The sequence below is a fragment of the Anser anser genome, assembly GCF_964211835.1.
Source record: "Anser anser genome assembly, contig: HAP1_SCAFFOLD_239, whole genome shotgun sequence".
NCBI lineage: Eukaryota > Metazoa > Chordata > Aves > Anseriformes > Anatidae > Anser > Anser anser.
Window position 1 is genome coordinate 72,501 of NW_028154079.1, and position 15,000 is coordinate 87,500.

The 15,000-nt window shown below is 40.5% G+C and overlaps 2 long non-coding RNA genes across 2 annotated transcripts in view; one reads left to right on the forward strand and one right to left on the reverse strand.

Moving 5' to 3' along the window:
• Positions 1-9,725: 9,725 nt before the first annotated feature.
• LOC310890846 overlaps positions 9,726-15,000 on the reverse strand; it is a 12,356-nt gene continuing 7,081 nt past the window's right edge. Inside the window, exons 3-6 of the long non-coding RNA XR_014577329.1 lie at positions 14,030-14,142; positions 13,265-13,405; positions 11,963-12,163; positions 9,726-10,870 (exon numbers count right to left, since the gene is read on the reverse strand). This is a non-coding gene — a long non-coding RNA (uncharacterized lncRNA). The remainder of the gene's footprint in view (positions 10,871-11,962; positions 12,164-13,264; positions 13,406-14,029; positions 14,143-15,000) is intronic.
• LOC310890847 overlaps positions 14,138-15,000 on the forward strand; it is a 3,698-nt gene continuing 2,835 nt past the window's right edge. The window contains exons 1-2 of the long non-coding RNA XR_014577330.1: positions 14,138-14,725; positions 14,902-14,989. This is a non-coding gene — a long non-coding RNA (uncharacterized lncRNA). The remainder of the gene's footprint in view (positions 14,726-14,901; positions 14,990-15,000) is intronic.

Below are 15,000 nucleotides of genomic sequence, written 5' to 3' on the forward strand. Positions count from 1 at the left end.
GAAAGCATCCCAGTCTAGCGAAACAGACATAACTACAAACAAACATATAAGTAACATTTAAACTATAGATACAGTATCCACTCTCCTTGTCCCAACAGTCTCGTAACATTTCATTTCACACAACTTTATAGAATAAAAATATCCATTAAGCTTGTGTTCAAGTGCATTTTGTGATGAGAAATCTAAAAGACTACTGCAAAGTCACGTTTGTGAAGGCTGACAGGAATGTGAACTCCACAGGCTGCAAAATATATGAGGAAAGAATATTTGACATTGATGATACAGCATTAAGAGAATGTGGGTTATTTTCAGCACAGTGCTGTCAGGTGAGCTTCATGATACAGAGCTACGAGTCCTTTGGGAGAAAGGAAAAACTAAAGTAATGTATGTAATAGTACTTCTGCCCTCCTTTTTTCAACAGGATTCTTAACTGAAACAATTTCTATATACAGGAAGAAAACAGTTAAATTTCTAGGTATCGATACAAAGATACCAGCCTAAAAAGCATACACGTTTAGTACAACATTTAGTTTATAGTACAACATTTTATTTAGAACAAAATCAGTCTAGATTTTAATACAGTCCCACAAAAAAATCTAGTCATGTTCATAACAGCTCATATTGCTTTCTAGGTTTTGTTTTTGTTTGCTTCTGTTTTTTTTAATTGGTTCAACAACGAACAGACCATTTATTGTAGTGCATTATGGAACCTAGGCTGTGAAGACTAAAGACCTATGATGCCAACATCCTAAATTTTATTGCCTTTCTAGCAGCAGGAAGCCCAAATAGCCCAAATGCCAAATGTTCATTAAATGCATTCCTGTCCAATGCACTTCATTATTCCCATGAAGCAAGAAAAGATCCTTTTAAAAAAACAAACAAAAAACACACATGGTGCATTAAACGCACTCCATATGCTATTCTGAGCCCACTGCTAATACAATGCTCAAAGCCAGCTTCCACAGGTAAAATCAGGCAAGTAACTTTGTCTCACAGAATCACTGCTGTTCTTTCACCTTCAGAGCTATCCAACAGATTTAAAATACTGTTAGAAAGTACTCACATGACTGGCTGTGCTCAAGAGAAAGCATGTAATTGGCAAGTGGGGGGGTGTAGGTCAAACACTGTAGAGTAGCATTAAGAAAACGTGTGTTGCCAAGATTGTACAGGCCAACTCCAACACTTTGTGTTTCTTGCCAATCCATACATATCGTCTCCGGTGGAAAAAGAATCCTTTGTGGCGGAGCAATTCCATCATTAACAACTGCAAGAAAGTTATATTTAAAAAGAGATTTTGTTTGTTTCTAAGAAAGGCATTAGGTATATATAGGTATAGTAAATATATAAAGTATATATAGGTATAGTAAAAATACTATTCTGCGGGAGCACCTAGAGGAACTAGCTACAATCCAAAACAGAAAAACTTATTGCAGACAGCTTTAATACCGCCAAATTCAAATTGGCTGGTCAACACAACGTTTTGGGAAAAAAAGTTTAGTCAACCATTTTAATTTTTCTAAGGCAAGGCTAACTGCCATCCTGTTTTTAGTATCTAACGCCAAGTTCCTCTCCATCTATAATCTTTAACCTGATTACCTCAACTACTGCTTTTTTCCTTATTATAACTTAAACCACAAACTTAGACTTGAAATTATATGGTAATAAATGCAAGGACAATGTAAAAACAAATAACTAGGAATGACGGTACCCCTACAAATATCAGATCTTTTCCTGAGCAATGTTAGCATTCAAAAACCTGTGAATAATGGAAGCTGTGAATAGCAACAATAAAACGCTTTTCTTTGCAAAACAGTCCCCAGTGGTGCCAGCGCACCCTCTGGAGTCACTGCACTGCATTCCCAGTGGTGCCAGTGCCCTCTCTGCACTCACTGCAGTGAATCCCCAGCGGTGACAGTGCACTCTCTGGACTGGCACCACTGGGGATGCAGTGCAGTGAGTCCAGAGAGTGCGCTGGCACCACTGGGGATGCAGTGCAGTGAGTCCAGAGAGTGAACTGGCACCTTGGGTATGTAGTGCAGTGAGTCCAGAGAGTGCACTGGCACCATGGGGATGCAGGGCAGTGAGTCCAGAGAGTGCGCTGGCACCACTGGGGATGCACTGCAGTGAGTCCAGAGAGTGCACTGGCACCATTGGGGATGCACTGCAGTGACTCCAGAGAGTGCACTGGCACCACTGGGGATGCAGTGCAGTGAGTCCAGAGAGTGCACTGGCACTACTTGGGATGCAGTGCAGTGAGTCCACAGAGTGCACTGGCACCACTGGGGATGCAGTGCAGTGAGTCCAGAGAGTGCACTGGCACCACTGGGGATGCAGTGCAGTGAGTCCAGAGAGTGCACTGGCACCACTGGGGATGCAGTGCAGTGAGTCCAGAGAGTGCACTGGAACCACCGGGGATGTACTGCAGTGACTCCAGAGACTGCACTGGCACCACTGAAGATGCAGTGCAGTGAGTCCAGAGAGTGCACTGGCACCACTGAGGATGCAGTGCAGTGAGTGCAGGCAGTGCACTGGCACCACTGGTGATGCAGTGCAGTGAGTCCAGAGACTGCACTGGCACCACTGGGGATGCACTGCAGTGAGTCCAGGGAGTGCACTGGCACCACTGGGGATGCAGTGCAGTGAGTCCAGAGAGTGCACTGGCACCACCGGGGATGTACTGCAGTGAGTCTGCAGAGTGCACTGGCACCACTGCGGATGCAGTGCAGTGAGTCCAGAGATTGCACTGGCACGACTGGCATCCCCAGTGGTGCCAGTTTTTCATAGTTTCTAAGTTATTTAGATAGCATAATCTGGCTGGGGATCGTGACTGGGGATTATTAGGTTGATCAGTGAAGACAGGAAAGATATTGCTGAATTGTGTCAGAGCACTAGCTTTGGACCACGTAGTTTGAATCACATCTGCACACCATTCTGGATTAGGTTAAAACATTTTTTTTTTTTACTTGCATATATTCCAGAGCTAACCATTGTTAATGATCTGTGTACCAACCAGGACCTATGGTCCTTCAATCTGAGGGCTTAAGTTTGCTGCATCTAAAGGAAGTTACATGTGCACAAAGTACCACAAAATCGCTGACATGCGGCAAATCATCCCCTGGGGTAAAATAAATAAAGTTTCCTATATGCAACAAGTGCCACATCTTTTTTTCTCTTTTTAACTTGCATGTTTCTTTCAGACTTTATGATTTGTATTTCTCTGCGCTCCACTTTGACAATGCCAATCGCAAGCGTAACAAAAAGAAGAAAAAGGAGAAACATCAGGAAAGTGAAAGGCTTCTTGGAATACTTAGGTCCTCGTTTCCAGAAGAAAACCCGGGAGAAGAAGGAAGAATGCCATCCTCCAGATGGCTCTTTATGAGAGCAATGCAGAAGTGAGGGCAGTAAACAACCTCACAAGGAAGGGAAGCCTTCCAGTGCAGGTGAAAGCAAGAAATACAGCTCCATCGCATCCAGCGAGTATATTAAAGGTAAGCGGCTGCAGTTTATGGGATTCCTTTTAGATTAATCTAGAGATTATTTAAAACAGTCTTTAAATGCTTGATGACTGAACAGTCTGCTGGATATTAAAATATGTTTTGAAAAATATGTTTCAAGTGTTGTTTTTTCAGCTATGTGGGGAGAACAAATACAGTGGCTATGAATATTTTGGCTATTATTCAGAACAGCATTTCTTCTTTGCATACTTCTTTGTTGTTCTACCTCAATATACATCTAATTGTTAGACTGCTGGATTTGTTCCCAGTATTGATGACAAAGCACACTATAGATGCTGTCTGCGTTACTGGAAAATGATTTGTTTCAAAGTAAAATGACTTCCAGGTAAGGTAAACGCTGAGCATGCTCTTCCTGCCTCCTTCTTCACAGTGCTCATAGTAGATCGCTTACGTATGTATTAGTCAGATTCTCTTATAAACTCCTAGTGCATCTCTGGAATTTTGAATTTACAGTGACTTTACGCTCTTCTCTCTCGCTCCTCTAGGCGGTTTCATCTGTTACCAGAGCTCTAGAACTATTTGTGAAACCTGAAGAGCTGGATGGAGAGAATTGCTACAAATGTAGCGAGTAAGATTATTACTAATTATGTCTTAATACTAGATATTAGTTTTATGTATTGCATGACTTAGAGCATAAGTTATCTTTTAACTTCATTTAGAAATAAGGAGACGCAGCTTTGTTGTTGTTGTTGTTGTTGTTGTTGTTGCTTCATTTTGTAGTAGTGGTGAGCTGAAGCAAGGAGCTATGGAGAATGATTTGGAGTGGAAGGCAGCAGCAGGTTCCTGTGAGTTGAGAATGTGAGCTGGCTCTGTGGTAATTAATGTTAGCAGCCTGTGCTGGCTCACTAAGCAGCGTCTTGCACAGCTCTTGAACTGTGTCCTTACGTGGAGCTGTCTCCTTATGCGGAGACTATTTACAGGGGTTCCACAGAAGGACAAAGTCCAATCCACTTTCTAACCACCACCAAGCTCTTATATTTTAACATTGTATGTGGTTTGGTTTTTTAAGTTAAACAAGTTTAATTTAGAAAGTTATACATGTACTTAAACATCATGAATTATATTTACAAAACATCCTACCTTTATATCCAAAGTGATATCAAGAAATGCCTCATATGTATCCGAAACTGCTTTGCAATTCAAGCACTTCAGTGGAAGCAAAATATAAATGCTTAACAATACGTGGAGGAGACTAACTGTCCAAATTCAAGTTGTCGATAGATACTACTTTAGACAAACTGCAGACTGCTTTACTACCGACAAAAGACACAGATCAGTTCTAAGGACAGGAATATTTTTTAAAGTACCTCTTGATCTTAGAAATCCTCCAAATATTTGATGAATGATGGTGGTAGCTTGAGAAGATCTGTCCAATCTGGAAATAAATTATAATCAGACCTCAGAAGATTTAAGGCACACAGTTAACTCTTCAAAGAGTTTTATGAAAACCAAGGATGACGTAGACTTTCAGTTTTGATAGTAAATAAAGGACTACAAGGTGCTAGAGAACGTATAAAAGTGAATTTGTTTATGCTGACTTGGTGCTTCCATTCAAGCACGCTTCCTGCATAGCATCGACAGTATAGCGCAAGAACTCGTGTGCGTCTTCTTGACTGCCAAAACGGAAATGTTGTCCTATTGCTAAATAAGAAGATGATAGTATTTACCTCATTTAAAAATGAAATAATTCTCGTATTTCTAAAATCTCTCTTCTTTATAGTGTTAAAACCATTTATACACATCAAATAATTATTTGAAGATTACAAGATACTGAAAAAGAAACACATCTGAAGCCACTTACGACTGAGGTTATTGATAACACGCATAGGCTCGATGGCATCAACAGTGCAACGCAGGGCCTGGTTAATGTGAGTCTCCATCGTGCACATCATGCAAAAATCTTGTTCACGACCTGAAGAGTGAAAGAAGAAAGCATCCCAGTCTAGCGAAACAGACATAACTACAAACAAACATATAAGTAACATTTAAACTATAGATACAGTATCCACTCTCCTTGTCCCAACAGTCTCGTAACATTTCATTTCACACAACTTTATAGAATAAAAATATCCATTAAGCTTGTGTTCAAGTGCATTTTGTGATGAGAAATCTAAAAGACTACTGCAAAGTCACGTTTGTGAAGGCTGACAGGAATGTGAACTCCACAGGCTGCAAAATATATGAGGAAAGAATATTTGACATTGATGATACAGCATTAAGAGAATGTGGGTTATTTTCAGCACAGTGCTGTCAGGTGAGCTTCATGATACAGAGCTACGAGTCCTTTGGGAGAAAGGAAAAACTAAAGTAATGTATGTAATAGTACTTCTGCCCTCCTTTTTTCAACAGGATTCTTAACTGAAACAATTTCTATATACAGGAAGAAAACAGTTAAATTTCTAGGTATCGATACAAAGATACCAGCCTAAAAAGCATACACGTTTAGTACAACATTTAGTTTATAGTACAACATTTTATTTAGAACAAAATCAGTCTAGATTTTAATACAGTCCCACAAAAAAATCTAGTCATGTTCATAACAGCTCATATTGCTTTCTAGGTTTTGTTTTTGTTTGCTTCTGTTTTTTTTAATTGGTTCAACAACGAACAGACCATTTATTGTAGTGCATTATGGAACCTAGGCTGTGAAGACTAAAGACCTATGATGCCAACATCCTAAATTTTATTGCCTTTCTAGCAGCAGGAAGCCCAAATAGCCCAAATGCCAAATGTTCATTAAATGCATTCCTGTCCAATGCACTTCATTATTCCCATGAAGCAAGAAAAGATCCTTTTAAAAAAACAAACAAAAAACACACATGGTGCATTAAACGCACTCCATATGCTATTCTGAGCCCACTGCTAATACAATGCTCAAAGCCAGCTTCCACAGGTAAAATCAGGCAAGTAACTTTGTCTCACAGAATCACTGCTGTTCTTTCACCTTCAGAGCTATCCAACAGATTTAAAATACTGTTAGAAAGTACTCACATGACTGGCTGTGCTCAAGAGAAAGCATGTAATTGGCAAGTGGGGGGGTGTAGGTCAAACACTGTAGAGTAGCATTAAGAAAACGTGTGTTGCCAAGATTGTACAGGCCAACTCCAACACTTTGTGTTTCTTGCCAATCCATACATATCGTCTCCGGTGGAAAAAGAATCCTTTGTGGCGGAGCAATTCCATCATTAACAACTGCAAGAAAGTTATATTTAAAAAGAGATTTTGTTTGTTTCTAAGAAAGGCATTAGGTATATATAGGTATAGTAAATATATAAAGTATATATAGGTATAGTAAAAATACTATTCTGCGGGAGCACCTAGAGGAACTAGCTACAATCCAAAACAGAAAAACTTATTGCAGACAGCTTTAATACCGCCAAATTCAAATTGGCTGGTCAACACAACGTTTTGGGAAAAAAAGTTTAGTCAACCATTTTAATTTTTCTAAGGCAAGGCTAACTGCCATCCTGTTTTTAGTATCTAACGCCAAGTTCCTCTCCATCTATAATCTTTAACCTGATTACCTCAACTACTGCTTTTTTCCTTATTATAACTTAAACCACAAACTTAGACTTGAAATTATATGGTAATAAATGCAAGGACAATGTAAAAACAAATAACTAGGAATGACGGTACCCCTACAAATATCAGATCTTTTCCTGAGCAATGTTAGCATTCAAAAACCTGTGAATAATGGAAGCTGTGAATAGCAACAATAAAACGCTTTTCTTTGCAAAACAGTCCCCAGTGGTGCCAGCGCACCCTCTGGAGTCACTGCACTGCATTCCCAGTGGTGCCAGTGCCCTCTCTGCACTCACTGCAGTGAATCCCCAGCGGTGACAGTGCACTCTCTGGACTGGCACCACTGGGGATGCAGTGCAGTGAGTCCAGAGAGTGCGCTGGCACCACTGGGGATGCAGTGCAGTGAGTCCAGAGAGTGAACTGGCACCTTGGGTATGTAGTGCAGTGAGTCCAGAGAGTGCACTGGCACCATGGGGATGCAGGGCAGTGAGTCCAGAGAGTGCGCTGGCACCACTGGGGATGCACTGCAGTGAGTCCAGAGAGTGCACTGGCACCATTGGGGATGCACTGCAGTGACTCCAGAGAGTGCACTGGCACCACTGGGGATGCAGTGCAGTGAGTCCAGAGAGTGCACTGGCACTACTTGGGATGCAGTGCAGTGAGTCCACAGAGTGCACTGGCACCACTGGGGATGCAGTGCAGTGAGTCCAGAGAGTGCACTGGCACCACTGGGGATGCAGTGCAGTGAGTCCAGAGAGTGCACTGGCACCACTGGGGATGCAGTGCAGTGAGTCCAGAGAGTGCACTGGAACCACCGGGGATGTACTGCAGTGACTCCAGAGACTGCACTGGCACCACTGAAGATGCAGTGCAGTGAGTCCAGAGAGTGCACTGGCACCACTGAGGATGCAGTGCAGTGAGTGCAGGCAGTGCACTGGCACCACTGGTGATGCAGTGCAGTGAGTCCAGAGACTGCACTGGCACCACTGGGGATGCACTGCAGTGAGTCCAGGGAGTGCACTGGCACCACTGGGGATGCAGTGCAGTGAGTCCAGAGAGTGCACTGGCACCACCGGGGATGTACTGCAGTGAGTCTGCAGAGTGCACTGGCACCACTGCGGATGCAGTGCAGTGAGTCCAGAGATTGCACTGGCACGACTGGCATCCCCAGTGGTGCCAGTTTTTCATAGTTTCTAAGTTATTTAGATAGCATAATCTGGCTGGGGATCGTGACTGGGGATTATTAGGTTGATCAGTGAAGACAGGAAAGATATTGCTGAATTGTGTCAGAGCACTAGCTTTGGACCACGTAGTTTGAATCACATCTGCACACCATTCTGGATTAGGTTAAAACATTTTTTTTTTTTACTTGCATATATTCCAGAGCTAACCATTGTTAATGATCTGTGTACCAACCAGGACCTATGGTCCTTCAATCTGAGGGCTTAAGTTTGCTGCATCTAAAGGAAGTTACATGTGCACAAAGTACCACAAAATCGCTGACATGCGGCAAATCATCCCCTGGGGTAAAATAAATAAAGTTTCCTATATGCAACAAGTGCCACATCTTTTTTTCTCTTTTTAACTTGCATGTTTCTTTCAGACTTTATGATTTGTATTTCTCTGCGCTCCACTTTGACAATGCCAATCGCAAGCGTAACAAAAAGAAGAAAAAGGAGAAACATCAGGAAAGTGAAAGGCTTCTTGGAATACTTAGGTCCTCGTTTCCAGAAGAAAACCCGGGAGAAGAAGGAAGAATGCCATCCTCCAGATGGCTCTTTATGAGAGCAATGCAGAAGTGAGGGCAGTAAACAACCTCACAAGGAAGGGAAGCCTTCCAGTGCAGGTGAAAGCAAGAAATACAGCTCCATCGCATCCAGCGAGTATATTAAAGGTAAGCGGCTGCAGTTTATGGGATTCCTTTTAGATTAATCTAGAGATTATTTAAAACAGTCTTTAAATGCTTGATGACTGAACAGTCTGCTGGATATTAAAATATGTTTTGAAAAATATGTTTCAAGTGTTGTTTTTTCAGCTATGTGGGGAGAACAAATACAGTGGCTATGAATATTTTGGCTATTATTCAGAACAGCATTTCTTCTTTGCATACTTCTTTGTTGTTCTACCTCAATATACATCTAATTGTTAGACTGCTGGATTTGTTCCCAGTATTGATGACAAAGCACACTATAGATGCTGTCTGCGTTACTGGAAAATGATTTGTTTCAAAGTAAAATGACTTCCAGGTAAGGTAAACGCTGAGCATGCTCTTCCTGCCTCCTTCTTCACAGTGCTCATAGTAGATCGCTTACGTATGTATTAGTCAGATTCTCTTATAAACTCCTAGTGCATCTCTGGAATTTTGAATTTACAGTGACTTTACGCTCTTCTCTCTCGCTCCTCTAGGCGGTTTCATCTGTTACCAGAGCTCTAGAACTATTTGTGAAACCTGAAGAGCTGGATGGAGAGAATTGCTACAAATGTAGCGAGTAAGATTATTACTAATTATGTCTTAATACTAGATATTAGTTTTATGTATTGCATGACTTAGAGCATAAGTTATCTTTTAACTTCATTTAGAAATAAGGAGACGCAGCTTTGTTGTTGTTGTTGTTGTTGTTGTTGTTGCTTCATTTTGTAGTAGTGGTGAGCTGAAGCAAGGAGCTATGGAGAATGATTTGGAGTGGAAGGCAGCAGCAGGTTCCTGTGAGTTGAGAATGTGAGCTGGCTCTGTGGTAATTAATGTTAGCAGCCTGTGCTGGCTCACTAAGCAGCGTCTTGCACAGCTCTTGAACTGTGTCCTTACGTGGAGCTGTCTCCTTATGCGGAGACTATTTACAGGGGTTCCACAGAAGGACAAAGTCCAATCCACTTTCTAACCACCACCAAGCTCTTATATTTTAACATTGTATGTGGTTTGGTTTTTTAAGTTAAACAAGTTTAATTTAGAAAGTTATACATGTACTTAAACATCATGAATTATATTTACAAAACATCCTACCTTTATATCCAAAGTGATATCAAGAAATGCCTCATACGTATCCGAAACTGCTTTGCAATTCAAGCACTTCAGTGGAAGCAAAATATAAATGCTTAACAATACGTGGAGGAGACTAACTGTCCAAATTCAAGTTGTCGATAGATACTACTTTAGACAAACTGCAGACTGCTTTACTACCGACAAAAGACACAGATCAGTTCTAAGGACAGGAATATTTTTTAAAGTACCTCTTGATCTTAGAAATCCTCCAAATATTTGATGAATGATGGTGGTAGCTTGAGAAGATCTGTCCAATCTGGAAATAAATTATAATCAGACCTCAGAAGATTTAAGGCACACAGTTAACTCTTCAAAGAGTTTTATGAAAACCAAGGATGACGTAGACTTTCAGTTTTGATAGTAAATAAAGGACTACAAGGTGCTAGAGAACGTATAAAAGTGAATTTGTTTATGCTGACTTGGTGCTTCCATTCAAGCACGCTTCCTGCATAGCATCGACAGTATAGCGCAAGAACTCGTGTGCGTCTTCTTGACTGCCAAAATGGAAATGTTGTCCTATTCCTAAATAAGAAGATGATAGTATTTACCTCATTTAAAAATGAAATAATTCTCGTATTTCTAAAATCTCTCTTCTTTACAGTGTTAAAACCATTTATACACATCAAATAATTATTTGAAGATTACAAGATACTGAAAAAGAAACACATCTGAAGCCACTTACGACTGAGGTTATTGATAACACGCGTAGGCTCGATGGCATCAACAGTGCAACGCAGGGCCTGGTTAATGTGAGTCTCCATCGTGCACATCATGCAAAAATCTTGTTCACGACCTGAAGAGTGAAAGAAGAAAGCATCCCAGTCTAGCGAAACAGACATAACTACAAACAAACATATAAGTAACATTTAAACTATAGATACAATATCCACTCTCCTTGTCCCAACAGTCTCGTAACATTTCATTTCACACAACTTTATAGAATAAAAATATCCATTAAGCTTGTGTTCAAGTGCATTTTGTGATGAGAAATCTAAAAGACTACTGCAAAGTCACGTTTGTGAAGGCTGACAGGAATGTGAACTCCACAGGCTGCAAAATATATGAGGAAAGAATATTTGACATTGATGATACAGCATTAAGAGAATGTGGGTTATTTTCAGCACAGTGCTGTCAGGTGAGCTTCATGATACAGAGCTACGAGTCCTTTGGGAGAAAGGAAAAACTAAAGTAATGTATGTAATAGTACTTCTGCCCTCCTTTTTTCAACAGGATTCTTAACTGAAACAATTTCTATATACAGGAAGAAAACAGTTAAATTTCTAGGTATCGATACAAAGATACCAGCCTAAAAAGCATACACGTTTAGTACAACATTTAGTTTATAGTACAACATTTTATTTAGGACAAAATCAGTCTAGATTTTAATACAGTCCCACAAAAAAATCTAGTCATGTTCATAACAGCTCATATTGCTTTCTAGGTTTTGTTTTTGTTTGCTTCTTTTTTTTTTTAATTGGTTCAACAACGAACAGACCATTTATTGTAGTGCATTATGGAACCTAGGCTGTGAAGACTAAAGACCTATGATGCCAACATCCTAAATTTTATTGCCTTTCTAGCAGCAGGAAGCCCAAATAGCCCAAATGCCAAATGTTCATTAAATGCATTACTGTCCAATGCACTTCATTATTCCCATGAAGCAAGAAAAGATCCTTTTAAAAAAACAAACAAACAAACAAACAAAAAAACCACATGGTGCATTAAACGCACTCCATATGCTATTCTGAGCCCACTGCTAATACAATGCTCAAAGCCAGCTTCTACAGGTAAAATCAGGCAAGTAACTTTGTCTCACAGAATCACTGCTGTTCTTTCACCTTCAGAGCTATCCAACAGATTTAAAATACTGTTAGAAAGTACTCACATGACTGGCTGTGCTCAAGAGAAAGCATGTAATTGGCAAGTGGGGGGGTGTAGGTCAAACACTGTAGAGTAGCATTAAGAAAGCGTGTGTTGCCAAGATTGTACAGGCCAACTCCAACACTTTGTGTTTCTTGCCAATCCATACGTATCTTCTCAGGTGGAAAAAGAATCCTTTGTGGCGGAGCAAGTCCATCAGTAACAACTGCAAGAAAGTTATATTTAAAAAGAGATTTTGTTTGTTTGTTTCTAAGAAAGGCATTAGGTATATATAGGTATAGTAAATATATAAAGTATATATAGGTATAGTAAAAATACTATTCTGCGGGAGCACCTAGAGGAACTAGCTACAATCCAAAACAGAAAAACTTATTGCAGACAGCTTTAATACCGCCAAATTCAAATTGGCTGGTCAGCACAACGTTTTGGGAAAAAAAAGTTTAGTCAACCATTTTAATTTTTCTAAGGCAAGGCTAACTGCCATCCTGTTTTTAGTATCTAACGCCAAGTTCCTCTCCATCTATAATCTTTAACCTGATTACCTCAACTACTGCTTTTTTCCTTATTATAACTTAAACCACAAACTTAGACTTGAAAGAGAAAGGAGAAAAGACCTTGGTCTTTGTATCGACCAACGAGATAAGCCTTACACATTTTTAAGTTTATTTTTGACGATTGATTGATGCATTATCAGATATTAGGTACTCTGCAAGAGCAAATATTAACACTAGTAAGAATAAATCCGATCCACCACCTCTTATTCAAAATACATCAATTTCTAATTTGGAGATAACGTCTCCCTGACAAGGAAGTAGAAAAGCTGTAAATACCGATCTAGTTTCCTCTCCCGATGTTCCATATACATACCGATGCTGTTCCTACACCTACACTCTGAGCATAAATTTATGTTGACATGAGTATCGGGTGTTATTTCTCTCTCTGTTTGCCTTGAGAGACTCTCCTCCTGTCCACTGAAAAGTAAACTCAAGATTCCAGATCAGTTAAGACAGTTGCTATCCCCCCATTCAGAGTTCTGCAGCAGCACTGTTCAGATTTTCCAGCAGTCTCTTTACAAAATGACCACTTATAAGTGTACAAAAACACTTATCACCTAGCTTGTCAGTAGGTACACGTGTGGCCTCTCTTAAGCAGAATCAATCACAGCTTAAGATTTTATACAAGATCCCATTTTCAAGTTTGGGATTATTTCAGAAAGTCTTTTTTCCTAGAAACAGTACTACTAGTAACACTTTAACTGGTTTGCCAGCACAACCTTTACCCTGTTAGAAATGATGTTGACTTCTACCTTCATGTAGCATACATAGTGTCCTGAGTGACAGTTGATACCATGATGCACCAGCACCTCATATAAGGCGTAGATGAGTGGTTCTCCACTTGATTGAGACATGTAGTCTCGGAGGTCCAAATACTCAGGATATTTTACCTCCTAAAGAGAGACCAAGAAGATAGAAAAATTATATCAGAGTACTTCGTGGACTAGGCAGAGAAAAACACTTCCAAAAAACAGAGACTGGAATTATATGAATATATCTCTTGATTCACTAAAAATAAGTCTTCCCATAAGCAACGTTTAATACTAGAAGTTGCAGAGAACTGTTTTCTGAAGAATTAGCCTTCTCAGAGGAAAGTATATGCTTCTTGTCAAGCAGGAACTTTACTGATATTAAGAGAAAGAATAAGCCACAGTCGTTGGTCTACAATGGAATGGGCGAAAGTTGCGACAGGGGAGTTTTAGGTTGGATGTTAGGAAGTACTTCTTTACCGAAAGGGCTATTAAGCATTGGAATGGGCTGCCCAGGGAGGTGGTGGAGTCACCATCCCTGGAGGTCTTTAAAAGACGTTTAGATGTAGAGCTTAGCGATATGGTTTAGTGGAGTACTTAGTGTTAGGTCGGAGGTTGGACTCGATGATCTTGAGGTCTCTTCCAACCTAGAAATCTGTGATACCGTGATACTGTGATACAATTATTGTCTGAAAATATTAACAACTTTCAGCATTGGGGGATGTCCCATTACATGATGACAAAGTTGCATTACAGCGGTAAATATACCTTGTTGATCTTTCCACCTGTGAAATCTGCAAATTCTTTTCAGTGATATTGTGAGAACGTTGGAAGAACGGTGTATGGTAAATCTCTTGGATGCAGGAACCATCTTTTTACACCTTAAAAACAAGCAGAGACAAGTGTTTGAAAGCATCTTCTTTTTCGCCCCCAAAACAAACTCGTTTTAATGTCTCACGCATGCTTATGCTATTTGAATAATATTTACTTGCATAATATATATAATTCATGATGTTTAAGTACATGTATAACTTTCTAAATTAAACTTGTTTAACTTAAAAAACCAAACCACATACAATGTTAAAATATAAGAGCTTAAGAGAGCAGATGGAAGCATCTGCCTCGAGGGCAGGTGAGTTGGCAGAGTAAGGGAGCAGATGAGAGTACCTGTCCTAGCTGTGCTGTGGCTTTGGATGCTGCCGCGGCCTATGCTTTTCTTTTTCTTTCGCAGGTGCCTCGCACAGACTCAGAGGGGCCAAGCTGCACTCTGAAGAGCAGCACGAGAAGGGCAGGCTGGTCGTGAGTGGGGTTGGAGCGGAATGGCCAAGTTGCGCAAGGTGACTGCGAAGGGTATCCATTTTGCTTTTCAGGTGTCATGGCAGGCTCTACACAGAAGTGGCTGAGGATTTGAGAAGAGGTTACAGAGCATCAAGGAGCAGCACGTGCAGTGACGGTTTCCAAACGGTATGGTTGCTTTCTCTTCTGTTCATCAGGTGCCACAGGCAAGGTGGGCTGTGACGTTAGTCTTTAGAATCGGAGCTAAGCAGGTCACTAGAATGCCACAGGGCATCTGAGAAGGGTGTTTTAACAGAAAAAGCTTGTCTGGCATGGCAGTGCCTGATGGCAGCGTGTTTCCACAGGTGAAGAGGTGCCTGAAGCCCCATCCTGTCTAGCCTGCGCACACCTCGCTGAGAATGAAAGCCGCTTTCCAGTAATTCAGAAAGCCAAGTTACATCTCG